This window comes from Molossus molossus, unplaced genomic scaffold, assembly GCF_014108415.1.
Source record: "Molossus molossus isolate mMolMol1 unplaced genomic scaffold, mMolMol1.p scaffold_m16_p_10, whole genome shotgun sequence".
NCBI lineage: Eukaryota > Metazoa > Chordata > Mammalia > Chiroptera > Molossidae > Molossus > Molossus molossus.
In genome coordinates, this window is record NW_023425345.1 from 97,352,051 (window position 1) to 97,368,767 (window position 16,717).

At 40.0% G+C, this 16,717-nt stretch overlaps 1 protein-coding gene across 2 annotated transcripts in view; it reads left to right on the forward strand.

Moving 5' to 3' along the window:
• Positions 1-16,717, forward strand: part of WASF3 (WASP family member 3) — an 89,876-nt gene that overhangs the window by 45,798 nt on the left and 27,361 nt on the right. The window lies entirely within an intron of this gene.

The window sequence follows — 16,717 nt, forward strand, 5'->3', positions numbered from 1 at the left end:
TTGAACATTCATATGAAATACCCAAGGAATAGTCCATGTTTTAAGACTCAAGTATGTGTTTGAAAGTGCTTTTTTCTTCAAAGCTCTTCGAAGTTGCAGTGGTTTCCCCTCTAACTTGTACATTTATATCATCATCTGGTTTTTCACTTCTTCCCACTCCTTTTGGTTTAGATGGTTTATACTGCATTTTGGGTGACAGATTTTCTCAGTTAAGTTTTTCAGAAACTTTCTTAGGAACTAGAAAATCCTCCATAAAATTTCACATACTGGTAGCCTCAAACACAGGAAGTGTTTTCTAAAATCCCTCAAGTAACTTTTTTTTTTTATCCTCACCTGGGGACACTTTTTCCATTTATCTTTAGATAGAGCTGGAGGGAGTAGGGGGGAGAGAGAAAGAGAAACATCGATGTGAGAGAGACACATCGAGTGGCTGCCATCCACATGACCCCAACTGGGGTCAGGGACAGACTGCAACCCAGGTACGTGCCCTTAGCGGGAATCAAACCCAGGACTCTCTGGTCCACAGGCCGATGCTCTAACTGCTGAGCCAAACCGGCCAGGGCTCAAGTATTTTTTTTTTTCTTTAAAGAAAAAACACTATGGATAGATAAGTATTTTTAGAAAGAATTGTACTGTATCATTACTCATTAATTTTTAATATATCTGTAGTCATTGGCTAAGTCAAAAGTAACTTGGAAATTACTTAAATGTATTTCACAATAGATTTCTTGTGGAATTACAATTATTGATTTTTGGTAGTGGTTGTTGATAAAATGTAAATATTTGTATAATTACAGGAAGATATCTTGCAAAGTATTGAAGGGTAAAATGTTTCTGTTTGCATTCATGCATTTTTGTAAGAACTCTTTAGTCTCCTGTTTTAATGACTGAAATATCTATACTGGCAAAGCATGTAACTGATGAAAACCCACACAAACTGTTAAGGTTTTAACAGTCGAGCTGCGTCTCCTGCTATAGTGTTCAGGTTAGTGTCATGTCACTGTGGTACCTACCTGGCCACTGTCTCTTGTAAGTGAAACCAGTCACACAGTGTGTTTTGTTTCACAGAGTCCCCTTGTGGTAGGCAGAATAGTAGTGGCCCCTCCAAAGGTGTCCATGTCTTAACCCCGGGACCTGTGGGCATGCAGCTGTCCTGTGACATGGCCAGGGGGAATTAAGGTTACTATCTGCTGACCTGAGGAGAAGCCGGTCCTGATTCTCCAGTGGGCCCAGTGTCCCACAGGGGTCCTTTAAATGTGGAAGAAGGTGGTGAGGGAATCAGTGCCAGAGAGCCGTGGTTGAAAAAGACTTGGTTGGCCATTGCTGGCTTTGGGACAGAAGACGAGGACACGAGCCAAGGGACGCACAGCCTCTGGAAGGAGCACAGCTCTGCCAACACCTTGATTTCCGACTTCTGACCTCTGGAGCTGTGAGAATTTCTATCTGTGTTGGCTGAAGCCATTACATTGGTGGTGATTTGGTACAGCAGTCCTAGGAAGCTGATGCCCTGCTCGAGCCCTGGTCACCTTTTGTGCACAGAGTCCTCTGTAGCCTCCTGCGAGGCACCGGCCGCAAGGACAGCCTCAGTTAGGCTGCCTCGGTGGGTCTCCACCCTCTATCTCCCTGAGCCACCTGGGGAGCTTTAAAACAAGAGGCTAGAAATCACTCCAGAGATTGTGATCGGAGTGTGCACCAGACACGTCCTATGAATTCGATTCTGTGCTTCTGGATTGAAAAGATGAGCTGGATCGGTGAGGTTCTCTTGGGTTTGGACTGAGAAGCACAGTGAAACTGCTAGTTTCTTCTGGAGTCTCCTGCTGGAATGCCATCCAGCACTGAGGAAATCATGACGGCTGCCTGCTAGCCAACGTTGTGGAGGGACAGAGCTTGTGAGAAGACCAAGGAAGCAAGTCAGTGAAGAAAGGCAAAATAATGTGCAGGGAGAAACTGGAGCTGAACATGAGAGACCACCGGGCCCTGTGAGGAGGAGAGAGCAGCAGGTCCCTGGACCTGCACCGGCACAGTGCTGGGTGTTCTCAGAGCAAACCCCCCTTCAGGTCCCTCCAGGGCTCCTGTACTCGCAACCCAGAGAGCCTTACGAACAGGAGTCTGGCCATAGTCTGCCATGGAGGTAGTTTGGGAAAACCAAGGTACTAAGTGATTAATTGTTGGTAGACTAGCAAATTATTGATTACCAGTGATTTATGTATTAGTGCTTACTCAGTACCCCTCTAGGTGCTGCATACAGCAAATAAAACCAATTTGGTGTCTACTTCGAATTTAAAAAAAATATTATTTGACATCAGTATGGTCATAAAATAGGAAATATATGCAATTATTATGACCTCCTACAATACCAGCACATAATGACATCTAGGTTTTGGGTCAATCTTTATTTTTTGTGGGGTTTTCCACTGAGTAGAAACATTACAAGAGATGAAGTAAGTTACATGCAAAATTCTTGTATGATCTAAAACTGTTAGGTAGAATAAGAATTTAAAGTAATGTTTTTATGTTATTTTCTAATTTTGTAATCATTCATCAGATATTTTTAAAGTTTTAGGAATGCATGAGTCTATTATTAAAAGTCTTTTACTGCATATTAATTCCCAAGATAATATTAAAACAGTATATTTTTATTCCTTTGAGTATTGGACCATTGTTTAGTAGGTCCAGATAAGAATGGGCCATCTTAATCTTTCCTACTTTTCTAACCCTCCTACACCCCCATTTTTAAAAACTTCCAACCACTTTGACCCGCAGATTAGGGGTAGGTGAAGTACAGTTATTTGAACTTCCTGTAAGTGATACAAAGAGAGGCTAGACTTTGTCTACAAATGCCAGTTTGGGGGAACGTGAAGGATTTGCCTGGGCCCTAGATGGGTCATACCTACCTGAGCAGCAGATTTGCCCTGGGAGGCGTCTAGAGTAACTAATTCTTGGGTGGGTCTAAGGAAGGAAGAGCAAACCAGGAGTCCAGACTGCATTTCTTTGATCTTTTCCAAAACAGGAAGACTAGAAGTTGAGGCCCTGATTCACCAGATCATTTTGAGTCTCATCATCTCTCCAGTGGGGCAGTTCATGGGTATGAAGAGATAAGTGATGCAGAAAGCCGAAAAGAATCTGGTCCTAGATACTAAATAGACCTCTGAACCCCCTACAACTCCATGTGGCTTTTGGGAAATCTATAGGGTTTAAATTTTTTTTTTTTTACCAGTGACCATGTTCACATGACATCCAAGTTAAATACTTGACTTTAAAGAGCCAGAACTTTGGTCAATATTAGATTTTTACCAGGTTTTTCAGGGATTTGAAGTCTTTATAATGAGAAAATATTGATTATTGGTATAATTATGGAAATGAAAGGGGAAATTTATAATTTGAATAGCCTTATAGTTAAAGATCAAAAGCTTTGTCTAATGAAAAAGAAATTAGTCTTGAGTAATTTTCAGATTTATTATTTTTATTTTTTTGAGTGTAACTAACTTCTAATATGAATGATCTGGGACAGGGCAGGTAGAAGGGGAAGGAAAGCCACTTTTAAAAACAGTTCTGGTTAGTAGTGTGTAAAAACATCCTTGGTTTTCTAGCTATGGAATATTAATATTTTTTTCTTCAAATAAAGACAGTTTAGTATAACAATTAACATTAAATCAGTAGTGCTTTTTTATTTCATTTTCTTTGATGAATAATCTGAATTCCCTTGTTCCTGTCAGCTAGTTGCTCAGTGAAAATCATAGCATCTTGCAATCAAATTCCTACTGATATAATAATGTAATTTTAATATAATTTGCTTAAAAAAGGAAATGGGAACATAGGGCACTTGTGCCAAGGATAACACAGTCCTTTTTAATGTCCCACAGGCTGTTTTTGCTCCTTCTCTCTTTGTTCTTGTCATAATACCTGTCTTCCTCTCCCTTTGGAAGAAGGCCCCCAAGATGTCACAAAGAAAGGAGTTAGGACTTTAGTGCATCCCAAGGTTTTTGGTTATTTTTAATTGTACTAATAAGATAATATAGAGAACTTGGCCCTGGCCGGTTAAGCTCAGTGGTTAGAGCACCAGCCCGTGGACCAAAGAGTTGCGGGTCTGATTCCACTCAAGGGCACGTACCTCGGTTGTGGTTTGTCCCTGACTCTGGTGGGGGTCGTGCAGAAGGCAAGCAGTCGATATCTCTCTCTCACGTTGATATTTCGCTCTCTCCCTCCCTCCCACTCTATCTCAGGATGAATGGAAAAATATCTTTCGGTGAGGATTAAAAAAGTATATATATAGAGAAAGAGAACTTAGCACAGGAAAACACAAAGAAAAACATAAAATTTTTATTAATTAAAGAAAATTATTGATAATGCTTTGTGTATATCTTTATAAACATTGTATTTTCATTACACATACAGTTTTGTAGCCTATACTCACTTATATAGTAAACATCTTTGTTGAATCTTCTGGCATTTTTAATAGTTAGAGTTTATAGTATTATGTTGTTATGTCATAATTATTTAATCATTTTTCTCCTGTCAGACATATATATTGTTTCTTTATTGGGGGACACTATCATCAATTTATGTATCATTGACACATACATCTCTGGTTATTTTGGGCATCTTTTTTTTTTTTTTTAAAGATTTCCTACGTCCTGTAAATCATCAAACCTCAAAAAGGGCAAAGATAGTTCTAACAAGTAGTGCAAAATTTTGAGACTATTGATTTTAAATATAGTTTTTTTTGAAAAAATTATTTTGATTTTTTAAATTAATTTTCACATTTCAAGTAATTGTCTAAATGAGAAAAGTCTATTTTCTTAAAGATTTTAATAAGCAATTAATATTTTAATTAATACTCCTCTGGTACATGTTTCATATCAACTCGAATGCTGAATTGACATAAAAAATACGTCCTTAAGGGATAGCACTATAATACATTTGCTTTATGTAATTGGATCTGAAATTTGTAGTTATATGAATTGATTATACCAAGTACAGTTCTACTCAGAATAGACATTTAAATATTTTGAAGTCATGCACTGTTTTTAGTCCAGTGGGACTGTTTGGGGAAAGGAGAGATTCCGTCGCACTGTATACAGGAAATAGATCACAAGTTCATGTCCATGTGAGTTAAGGCTAGGGTTAAGGGTATATTAAAAGAAAATGTACTGATGTAGCTAGACAGAAATTTACTGAGAGAAACAGCAGGCATTTTTTTTTTTTTAAATTCATGCTTCAAGCCCTGGTCAGTTTAGTTCTGCAGTTAGAGTGTTGGCCCGCAGACCAGAGTCGTGGGTTTAAAATTCCAGTCAAAGGCACATACCTTGGTTGTGGTTTGGTCCCTATCCCTGGTCGGGGTCATGCGGGAGGCACCCGATCGATGTGTCTCTCTCACATTGGTGTTCTCCTCGCCCATCTGAAGATAAATGGAAAAATATCCTTGGGTGAGGATTTTTAAAAAAAAAGTAATGCTTCAAACTGAATATTTGCATTTTCATGGGCTAAAATTGAAGGGAGGTAAGAAGTGATATACATTTGGGAAGCTGTAAGATAAAAGTTGTGTCAGTAGAATTGGAGACAAGCATCCTAAGAGACCCTTCCCCACCCAAGGCAGAGCTGTTGGAAATTCAGGCACCTTCCCAGCCATTTGTTTGACCTAGAAGATCAGACATACTTCCTTGGGGGCTTTAGAGAGGTAATTGTGAGTTAGGTTGTTTTTCATTTCTTCCTTCCCTAGATAGATGTTAACATAGCAGGATTTAAACGTAGAATAATTCTTAAGAGCACAAGTTGGAGACTCAGCCAAGTCTGAATGTTCAGTCTTGCCTGTCATTAAACATCTTGGGTTTTTCACTTCTGTTTTTCCCATTTCATCAGTTTATAGACTTAGGATAAAATGTCTTAAGTGATTTATAAATATTTTTCTGATTGTTTTGACTTGCAGTTTAAAGCAGATCATCTAAAAACTTTGAAGGCAGATTTTAAAGGTTTTAATATTTTTCCAAGAATGTATTGTGACCTGTCATATCAGGTACACAATTATGATTATCAGTAGCCTGAAGTAGTATTCTTCCATAAAGCAGAATCTTTTATAAAATTAACATTGTCTGCTTTAGTCTGAAACTGTGGAAAGTGAAACCACAGGTAAGGGGGTGGCTGCTCCTCCTCCTCCTCCTCCTTCTCCTCCTCCTCTTCCTACACACACACACACACACACACACACACACACTAGAATATTGTTAAGCAGCAAGAAGGAAGGAAATCCTGCCGTTGGTGACATGGATGAATGTAGACGCTGTTATGCTAAGTGAAATAAGCCAGACAGAAAAAGACAAACACTATGACTTTGTTTATATGTAAAATGTAAAAATAAAGTCAAACTCACAGAAACAAGAGTAGAATAGCTATTACCAGAGAAGGAGCTAAGGGTTGGATGGGATGTGGGAGATGCTCTTCAAGGGGAGAAGCTTTCAGTTATAAGATGAATAAGATCTTAGAATCTAAAATATAACAAGCTGACTATAATTTAAAATACTGTGTTGTATATTGGAAAATTGTTAAGGGAGTAGATTCTAAGTGTTATTACAAAAAAAGACTATGAGGTGATGATGTGTTTTTCTGTCTTGTTTTTTTTTCCTTCTGTTTTGTTGTTTTTAAAGATAAAGCTCATGGGTTTATTTATTTTTAAATTTTTTTTATTGATTGATTTTGTTTAGAGAGAGTAAGGGAGAGGAAGAGAGAGATAGCAACATCAATGAGCGAGAACATCAGTTGGCCACCTCCTGCATGCCCCCACTGGGGATTTGGCCCACAGCCTGGGCATGTGCCCTGACCGGGAATTGAAGTGGCAACCTCTTGGTGCATGGGTCGATACTCAATCACTGAGCTACACCAACCAGGCAAAGCTCATGAGTTTATATATATATATGACAGTAATGTCATTTTAAGAGATTAACTTCTCTTTTCAATTCTCAATTCTATACATTGAGTTAATGAGGGTAGAGGTATACTTGGATGGATGATGAGGATTTTCCAGCTGGATAATTAATGAAGTCTGAGTTAAATGATTGTTGTGCATTTGAGTATTTATAGTAGGTGTGTTAATTAACTTGATTGTGATAATCATTTCACAATTTATGCATATAGAATCATCACATTGTGCACTTTAAATACATACAATTTTATTTGTCAACTATACCTCAGTAAAGCTGGGAGAAATGTCATAGGACTATGGAATACTGTCTCTCCCCCACACCTTCCTAACCCCACTGAAGGCCACCGTACGCCAGGTCCTTTACCTGTGTCATGGTTGGCTTTTGATAAAAAAATTAAAAGGCAATGAAAATACATCAGAGTTTAAAGATACAGAATAAACATCAGTACCAGATTGAGATGTGGCAGAGATGTTGGAATTATCAGACCATGAATTTAAAATAAATATGATTAATATGATAAGGGCTGTAATGTAAAAGTAGACCACATTTAATAACAGATGGGTGAGCCTTGGCTGGTGTGGCTCACTCGTTAGAGGATTGGCCCATGCACCAAAGGGTTATAGGTTTGATTCCCAGTCAAGGGCACCTGGGTTGCAGGTTTGATACCTGGCCCGGTGGGGGTGCGTGCCAGAGGCAACCAATTGATGTGTCTCTCTTACCTCAGTGTTTCTCCCTCTCTCCCTCTGTTTAAAGATCAATGAAAAAAACATCATAGAGTGAGGATTAAAACAAAACAAAAAAGCCCTGGCCTGTTTGGCTCAGCGGTTAGAGCGTCGGCCTGCGGTCCAGAGAGACCTGGGTTTAGTTCCTGCTAAGGGCATGTACTTTGGTTGCAGTTTGTCCCTGGCCCTGGTTGGTTGTGTGGGTGGCAGCCACTCGATGTGTTCCTTTCACGTCGATGTTTCTTTCTCTCTCTCTTCCTCTCTCTCCCTCTCTGTCTGAATAAAAAATGGAATAATGTGCTCGGGTGAGGATAAAAAATTAAAAAATGAAAAGAGCCCTTATTTAAAAAACAAAAAAATATCCTCAGGTGAGGATTAACAGCAACAGCAAAAGGAACAGATGGGTGATATAAGCAGAGATATAAAAATTCTAAGAAAGAATAAAAAATACATTGAAGGAAAGCGTGAATAAAGTGGACAACATGTGTGAAGAAATAGGGAATTTCAACAGAGAAATGGAAACTATTTAGAAAAAAATACTAGAACTGAAAAGTACAGTATCAGAAATAATTTACTTGATGGCCTAATAGCAGCCTGGACATAAGCAGAAGGGATCAAGAATCTTAAAGACAAGTCAATAAGAATTATCCAAACTGATTCACAAGAGAAAATGAATAAGAAAAAAAAAATAACAGAGCATTCAAAACATGGGACAGTGTCAGATGGTCTAACACATATGTAATTGGAGTCCCAGAAGAAGAGAGAAGAATGGGACAGAAAAATTATGGACGAGAATTTTTGAATATTGATGATAGATATCAACCAAATGGATTCAAGAAGTTTAGCAAATTTCAGGAAGTGTAAATTAAAGTAAACCATGTCTAATCATATCATAATAATATTGCTAGAATAGCAAAGATAAAGAGAAAATCTTAAAAGAAGCCAGAGGAAATAAACAGGGAAACAATGTTAAGAATGACAGCTGACTTAATCATCAGAAATAATGGAAACCAGGGAACAGTGAATAGAGTGGCAAAAGAAAATGTCATTTTGTAATTCTATAATCAATGAAAATGTCCTTCAAAAATGAAAGTGAGAGCCCTGGCCAGTTTGGCTCAGCGGTTAGAGCGTTGGCCTGCGGTTCAGAAAGACCTGGGTTCGGTTCCCGCTAAGGGAGTGTACCTCCGTTGCTGTTTGTCCCCGGCCCTGGTGGGTCGTGTGGGTGGCAGCCACTCCATGTGTACCTTTCACGTCGATGTCTCTCTCTTTCTCTCTCTCTCTCTTTTCCTCCCGCTCTATCTGAACAAAAAATGAAAAGATGTCCTCGGTGAGGATTAAAAAAAAAAATGAAAGTGAGAGAAAAACATTATTACTAGAGAAAATCTGAGAGAATTAGTCTTTGGCAGGCCTGCACTACAAAAGAATGCTAAAGAAGAAATTCGTTAGCCCTGGCCAGTTTGGCTCAGCAGTTAGAGCGTTGGCCTGCAGATCAATGAGTCTCGGGTTCTATTCCGGTCAAGGGCATGCACCTCATTTGCAGCTTGTCCCCCCCTGGTTGGGGTCATGCAGGAGGCAACCAATTGATGTGTCTCTTTCACATCAATGTTTCTCTATCTCTCCCTCCCTTACTATCTCTTCCTCCCACTCTATCTGAACAAAAATGGAAAAACTTCCTCGGGTGAGGATTAAAAAAACAAAAACAAAAAAAAGAAATTTTTTAGGCTGGAGGGAATGAAACTAGATAGTAGCTTGGATCTGCAAGAAGGACTAAAGATCACCAGAAAGATGATTAAAAAGTATATATTTATATCTATTTGTTTAAAAGATTGACTTTTTATGATATAAAATTAAAATGTATACAGTAAGAGCTCTAAGAGTAGAAGGAGATCAGTGGATATACTGCTTGTATTTACATTGTTTATAAAATGCTAGTTATTTGAAAGTACAATTTGAGCCCAGTAGTTAGAGTGTCAGCCTGCGGACCAAACATTTCATGAGTTCGATTCCAGTCAAGGGCACGTATCTTGGTTGCAGTTCGATTCCTGGCCCTGGTCAGGGTCATGTGGGAGGCAACTAATCGATGTCTCTCTCTCTCTCACATCTATGTTCCTCTCTCTCTCTCTCCCTCCCTCCCTCCCTCTCTGTCTGAAAATAAATGGAAAAATATCCTTGGGTAAGGATTTAAAAAAGAAAGAAAGTACAATTTGATGAATTAAGGATGCTTTTTTAATTTTCAGTAACCTCTAGGATAACACACAGAGGAGATAAAGTGGAATCCTAAGATAATTGTTTGATTATCCCTGAAGAAAGGTAGAAGAACAAGGAACAGAAAGGACAAATGGAAAACTAATACCCAGATGATAGAATGAAACCGAACAGTACCAATAATGGCAATAAATGGAAACATTTTGAACATTCTAGTTAAAAGGCAGAGCTTATTAGGCTAAATAAAGCAGGAAGACTAACACATGCATTTTTCAGGATGAAGACACCAATTTAAAGAAAATACTGAAAAAGTAAACCATGTAAACACAAAGCATAAGAAAGCTTATGTGGCTGTCTTAATATCAAATAAAGTGTATAATAGAAAGAAAAGAATTCCATAGTAGTAAAAGAGTCAGTTTATCAAACACACCATCTTAGATGTATATACCTAATAAGTGAGCTCCAAAGTACAGAGCATCCAAGTGTAACCCGTGGACACAGACAGTAGTGTGTGGTGAGGGCCGAGGGGTGGGGAGTGGGGAGGAGCATCAGTGGGGGTGGGGTGGGGAAATGGGGTTACATCTGTAATACTTTCAACAATAAAGATAAATTTAAAAAAATAGAACTAAAGGGAGAAATAGAAAACCCAGAATCATAGTTGGAGATTTTAATAAAGTCTTCTCAGTAGATGGAACAAGTAGCCAAAAAAATCTGTGAGGGTGTAGATTTGTGCCACATTGCCAACCAGTGTGACTGAGTTGCCCCTTATGGAACACTAGACTCCACACATTTTCTTAATGTTGACACGGCGGGCTCGCCAAAGTGAACATGAGCTCAGCCGTGTGGTGATCCATTTGTAAAGATTGATGCCATAAAGTATGATGATAATGCGATAGTAATAATTATAGTAATCATTTTAGATAATTCTCACACATTGGAAAATGAAGCAGTATCTTATAAAAGAATCCTTGGGTCAAAGAAGAAATAAAAAGGAAATTAAAAACTATTTCTGACTGTGTGGTAATGAACACACAAAACACCAATGTGTTTGTGGGATTTGGTTACAGAAGTGCTTAGAGGGAAATTTGTAGCTTTAAATGCTTATATTAGGAAAGAGGGAAGTTTTAAAATTACGAGCACATTCTTCAGCTGAGCCTCAGTGTTGCCCAGAAGACCTACTGTAATGTCTGTGTTAATTGGTTTCTTGCCAATTTATCTTCTTTCCCACCTCAAACTTCCTACCATTGATGACCTTGCTCTTTTCATTTCACTGGGAAATTAAAAGTAGTCAGAGGAGAATGAAACATTTCCCTTCCGCCAAAACTAATATGCGCCTGTACTGTGTGTCCACCTCTTCCTCCCTTAAAATGGTGTCTGTCCATGTTTCTGTCCAAAGCACTGAGCCCCTCGCTCTCATGCTCATCTGTTCACCTGGTCTCCCCTGCATCGTCTGTTCCCCTTGTCTACGTCATTTTCCTGCTAAATGTGAGTATATTGAGAAACCTTCCAACTAAAAACATGAGGTCATTCTTGACCTAGGGGCCCATTTCTTGCTCCCTTTCATAGCAAATTCCTTAGAGAACCATTCATAGTTCCACTGCCCTTACTTCCCTCATTGTCCCGTCCACTCTTGAAACTGCATGTCAGCGTTACCAGTGTCGTTCCTGTTCGTGCTGGCAAATCCAGTGCTTGCTCTGTCTTGTTACTTGATCCATTGGCGGCATTGGACTCCACTGATAGTGTCCTTCTGGAGAGACTTCCTTTACCTGGTTTCCGTGCGGCACACTTGGTGTTTCTCTTACGTCACAGCTCTTTTTTATTCGTCTCCTTTGATGACCTTCCTAGCCTCTGCATGCTGGAGTGTCCAGGGCTGGGTCACCGATGGTCTTCGCTGCCTGTTCTGTTCACGGGGCAATCTCGTCTGGTCCCATGGCTTGAAATACTGTCTTGGCGCTGAGACTGCCAAAGTTGTGTTCTCAGTTCAGACTTCTCCCCTAGATCTCACACTCGTATATACTGGGCATTTTCACTTAGATTTCTATCGGATAGGCTTCTCATCTCAGCGTGTGTATACAGAAGTAATGATCCCTCTCTTCTGTCTCCCCCCACCTATTAGCAGATGGGAACTCGAGTCTCCCCGTTGCTTTTGATTTGTCTCTTCTTTCTCTCATACCAGACATCTCCAAAATATGTACCAAATCTGCACCCCTGTTGGCACCTCTGCTGCTGCTGCTCCAGTCTGAGCCGCCACAGTCTCCCAAGCCTCCTGTCTGCCCTCCCTGCTTGGCGCTGGCCCTGCCCGTGAAGGGACGGCTGTTCATGTCTGTCCTCTGCACCACGTTCTCTCCACTCACTGGGCTGCAGCCACGTCGGCCTCCTTGCTGGCTGCTCTGCGTTCTGTCTGGAAGGCTCCTCCCCCAGACATCCATACAGTTCCCTTATCACCGTAGGTGGCCTCTAGTGGCCACCTAAATGCCACCTGCTTCCTACCGCTCTGTTCCCTTACCATCTTCACATGACATGCTGCCGTCTGTGGGATACACGCTTTGTGGCTGTGGTCACAGCTGTGTATCGTTAAGTGCCTGGTACAGAGTGCTTAATAAATATTTGCTGAATAAATTGACAGCAAATACTTAATAATCAACATCTGTTATCTTAGTTCTTATAAAATGGTTGGAGTATTGTAAAGAGTATATTAAAAAGTTCACTGTAGTTAACTATGGGTGACATTTCTTACTTTTTATTTTTCTGAATTTTCCAAATTTTCTGTCATGAGCGTGTATTAAATGTATGCTCACAAAGACATCTCAAAGGATCAAGGTGCACACTGTGCCTGCTGACTTTTCATAGACTTACAAAGATTAATTGAAATGTTAGCAGTAGATGTTTGAGATTAGACTTTGGGCCATTTTTCCTATTGTATACTTTCCCGTGTTTTCCATATTTCTCAATAATAAGCATGGATTGCTTTCATAATAGAAAAAAATACTTTAAAAAGAAAAAAACCTTAGGGCTCACTAATTACAACTTGTTTTACGGAATTCAGTAGCAACTGGACTTTATTTTATTTTTTTAATTTTTTTATATCCTCATCCGAGGACTTTTTTCCATTTTTTGTACAGACAGAGTGGGAGGGAGAGAGAGGAAGAGAGAGAGAGGGAAACATCGATGTGAAAGGGCCACATCGAGTGGCTTCCACCCGCACGACCAACCAGGGCCGGGGACAAACTGCAACCTAGGTACATGCCCTTAGCGGGAACCGAACCCGGGTCTCTCCGGACCGCAGGTGGACGCTCTAACTGCTGAGCCAAACCAGCCAGGGCGCAACTGGACTTTATTACAAGTACTGTAAAAACAAGTCTCTTTTTAAACTTTTTTTTGACATGATTATCAGTCTTACAAAAAGCTCAAAAACAATACAAAAGTTCTCATAAGCTTTCATCCATATATTATTTTACCACATATTTTTTCTCAGAGATGCCTCCCATTTTCTCCTGTCCTCCTCTCTCCTCCCTCCCCAATATATGTGTGTGTGTATACATACATACATACATATATATATATATATATATATATATATATATATACACATACATGTTAATAAATATATCTCCTTAAGCTCTGGCCGGTTTGGCTCAGCGGTCAGAGCATTGGCCTGCGGACCAAGGATGGGTTCAATTCCGGTCAAGGGCACATACCTCGGTTGTGGTTCAGTCCCGGCCCTGGGTGGGGTCATGTGGGAGGCAACCAGTTGATGTTTCTCTCTCTCTCTCTCTTTTCCTCTCTTCCTCTCTCTCCCCCTCCCTCCCACTCTATCTGAAAATAAATGGAAAAATATCCTCAGGTAAGGATTTGGGAAAAAAGTCTCCTTTAATCTGGAACCGCTTTCAGTTCTTTCTTTAACTTTTGTGACTTGACATTTTTATTTATTTCTTTATTTCTTTATTTTTATTTATTTTTTCTTTATTGATTTTTTTAGAGAGAGGGAGAGAGAGAGAGAGAAACATCGATGAGAGCGAACATGCCCCCCATTGAGGATCAGGCCCACAACCTGGGCATGTGCCCTGACTGGAAATCGAACCAGTGACCTCTTGGTGCACGGGTCAGTGCTCAGCCACTGAGCTACACTGGCCGGGCTTGACTTGACATTTTTAAAGGGAACCAGAGTTTATTCTGTGGACTGTGCCTTGATCTGTGTCTCCTGATGTTTCTCACGATTAGATACAGGAGTTGGCAGGTCTACCACAGAGTTGTGAGACATCTTCCTCAGTGCATTTTCTCAGGAAGCACGGATTATCTGCTTGTTCCATTAATGCCCACGTTACCTTTGATCCTTGGTTAATGTTTTGTCCATAGGATTTTCTAATGTAAACCAGCCCATTTAATTAATAAGTATCTGACAGGGAGACACATCATGACTAGAATCCCTGTTCCCATCCCACATCTCCCCGCTGGTCTGAGCATCCATTGATGATTCTTGCTCAAAACACTGTAGTAGCTCAGAATGGTGATTTTTGTCATTCCATAATTTCTTCCACATGTATTAGTTGGAATTATGCTGTAAGTGGTTTCACTTTATTATTCATTCATTCGTTTACTTGTATCAGTATGGGCTCATAGATTATTTTATTGTCTGGGTTATAATCTGTTGTCTTTATTATTTATTATTTATTTTGATGCTCACGTTTTCCCAGATTTGGACAGTTGAGCCCTTTCAGGCTGGCCCTGTGTCCTTTTGACATGTCCCACTCTCTGAGTGCTTTACTTTTTTTAGAAAATATAGCAAGATATTCTAAGTTCATCTTGTACTTTTTCACCCTCAGCCCTAGATCCAGTCATTTGTCCAAGAAGCCTACTTCCTTCTAGTGGAGAATGAAAAGCCCAAATCTTGACAAACCAAGACCTAGGTCTAGATGTGTGTATTAACATTTCTGAAGGACTTTGTGATGAGTGGGTTCTTGTTCCATAGAAAGGACTCATAACAAACATGCTGGATGTTTTCAGTGCATCTTCACTTTTAAATGCAATTGAAAATCCATCATAATATTTATACTTTGGTAGTTAGGAGGCATACTTCTTAACCTGACATACGTGAACACAAGTTCATAATGGTCTGACAGATTCATAAGAGGATCCTTGGTCAGCAAAAAGTGAATGAATTGCTCTTACCTCAGTGTGGTCTGCAGTTCGGAATTACTTTAGTTTGGCTATTAATGGACGTGCCATGGAAAGTGAGTAAAATCAAGCTTTTCAAATAAGTTGCTGTTTTCAAACTGAATACTGTAATTGCAACATTTGATTCTTCTTCCTCAGTAAATATAGTTCCTTCAATAGTCTTCTCTTTAGTCACTTGTCAGCTTCCAGCAGCTGGCAGAAGATTAAACATGGAAGTCTTTAATGTCTGTGTTGTTTTTTAAAATAAATTGAGAACTTCCAATGGGGGTATATTATCAATTGCATATATGTTGTTTCCCCCCCTCCCCCAAAATAAGATTAAGCACTGAAGGTAGAGGCACTTGTTATGTATCCTTTTCAACTTATGTAGTGTCTCCTGAGTGTGGTTCTTAACCATAGTTGCTGTGCTTTGAGAATGCTGGGGTCACTTTTGCAAGAGACTGTTGAATACTCCCACGTTCTTGGTGACCATATGCTGTCCCTATTAATAACTGGAGGAAATGGAATGGGATGTTTTTGGAGTTGCACTGGAATAATTTTTTAAAGTTATGAATGGTCAACTAGAAAAACAAAAATCCGTTGGTTACATTTTAACAATGTCTGCATTCAAAATAAACTACTGACAGGCTTGGATATAAAGCATTTGGGACATGGTGTTTGTCTCCAGATCATCCAGTTGAATGGGCAGGCATTTCCCCAATGGACTCCACAGAACAGTAGTTCAGAAAGATGTTATTAGGTGTTTCCAGGCCCCTTCAATTTGAAAATGCGGTATGCTGGCTGTGTCTCTTGCAGATTCCTAATACACATTAGCATATTAAAGCTCTGGAAATGCCCCGTGTTTTATCTTTCTTAGCCCAGCATTTCCCAAACTTATGCAGGGAGCACTTGTTGGCTGTGTGCTTGTTAACAAGAAAACACTGGTAAGGACCCTCTGTTTTTTATTCAAGAAATAGGGGGCACTGGCTCAGCACAAGGCAGAGATAAGAGGCGTAGCTCAGAGCCTCAAAGAACTTACGTGAACAGACAAGATTAGAGTTTCTGTGATGAGTCCTGTGATTGAGGTATGCTTGGGGTATTGTGGAACACAGAGAGGGGCATCTGATCTTATACACCCTAATTTGCATCCTGAAGGGTTGATTTTAATGCATTTTTATTCATTTATTCCAAAATGTTTTTGGGGCACCTACTCTAAGCCCAGCATGCCCTAGACCTTGAGGATTGGTACAGTAATGCACAGAGCAGAGAGAGGAGAGTCCTTGCCCCTGGGATAGGACATTCTAGTGGAGGGAGACAGGCAGGAAGCCAGATGAATGAGTACAAGTGATGATAATTGCGAAGGAGAAAAATACAGCTGGGAAGGGATAAGGAGAGGGTGTGTGTGTGTGTGTGTGTGTGTGTGTGTGTGTGTGTGTGTGTGGTGAGGTGATTGCAGTTTGGCTAGGGTTTCTAGAGAAAGTCTCACTTAGAAGGTGACTTTTGGGTAGACCTGGACGAGATGAGGGAGCAAACCACGTGACTCTCTGGGACTAAAATTGTCCAGACAGCAGGGACAGGAAGTACAAAAGCCCGAGGAGAGGAAATATGATTGGCATGTTTGAGAAACAGGGAGGAGCCAGTGTAGTTAGAGTGGCATGTGTGAGGGAGAGGGTGATAGCTGATGAGGCCACCAATGTAAATGGAACTGGAGCTCCAAGG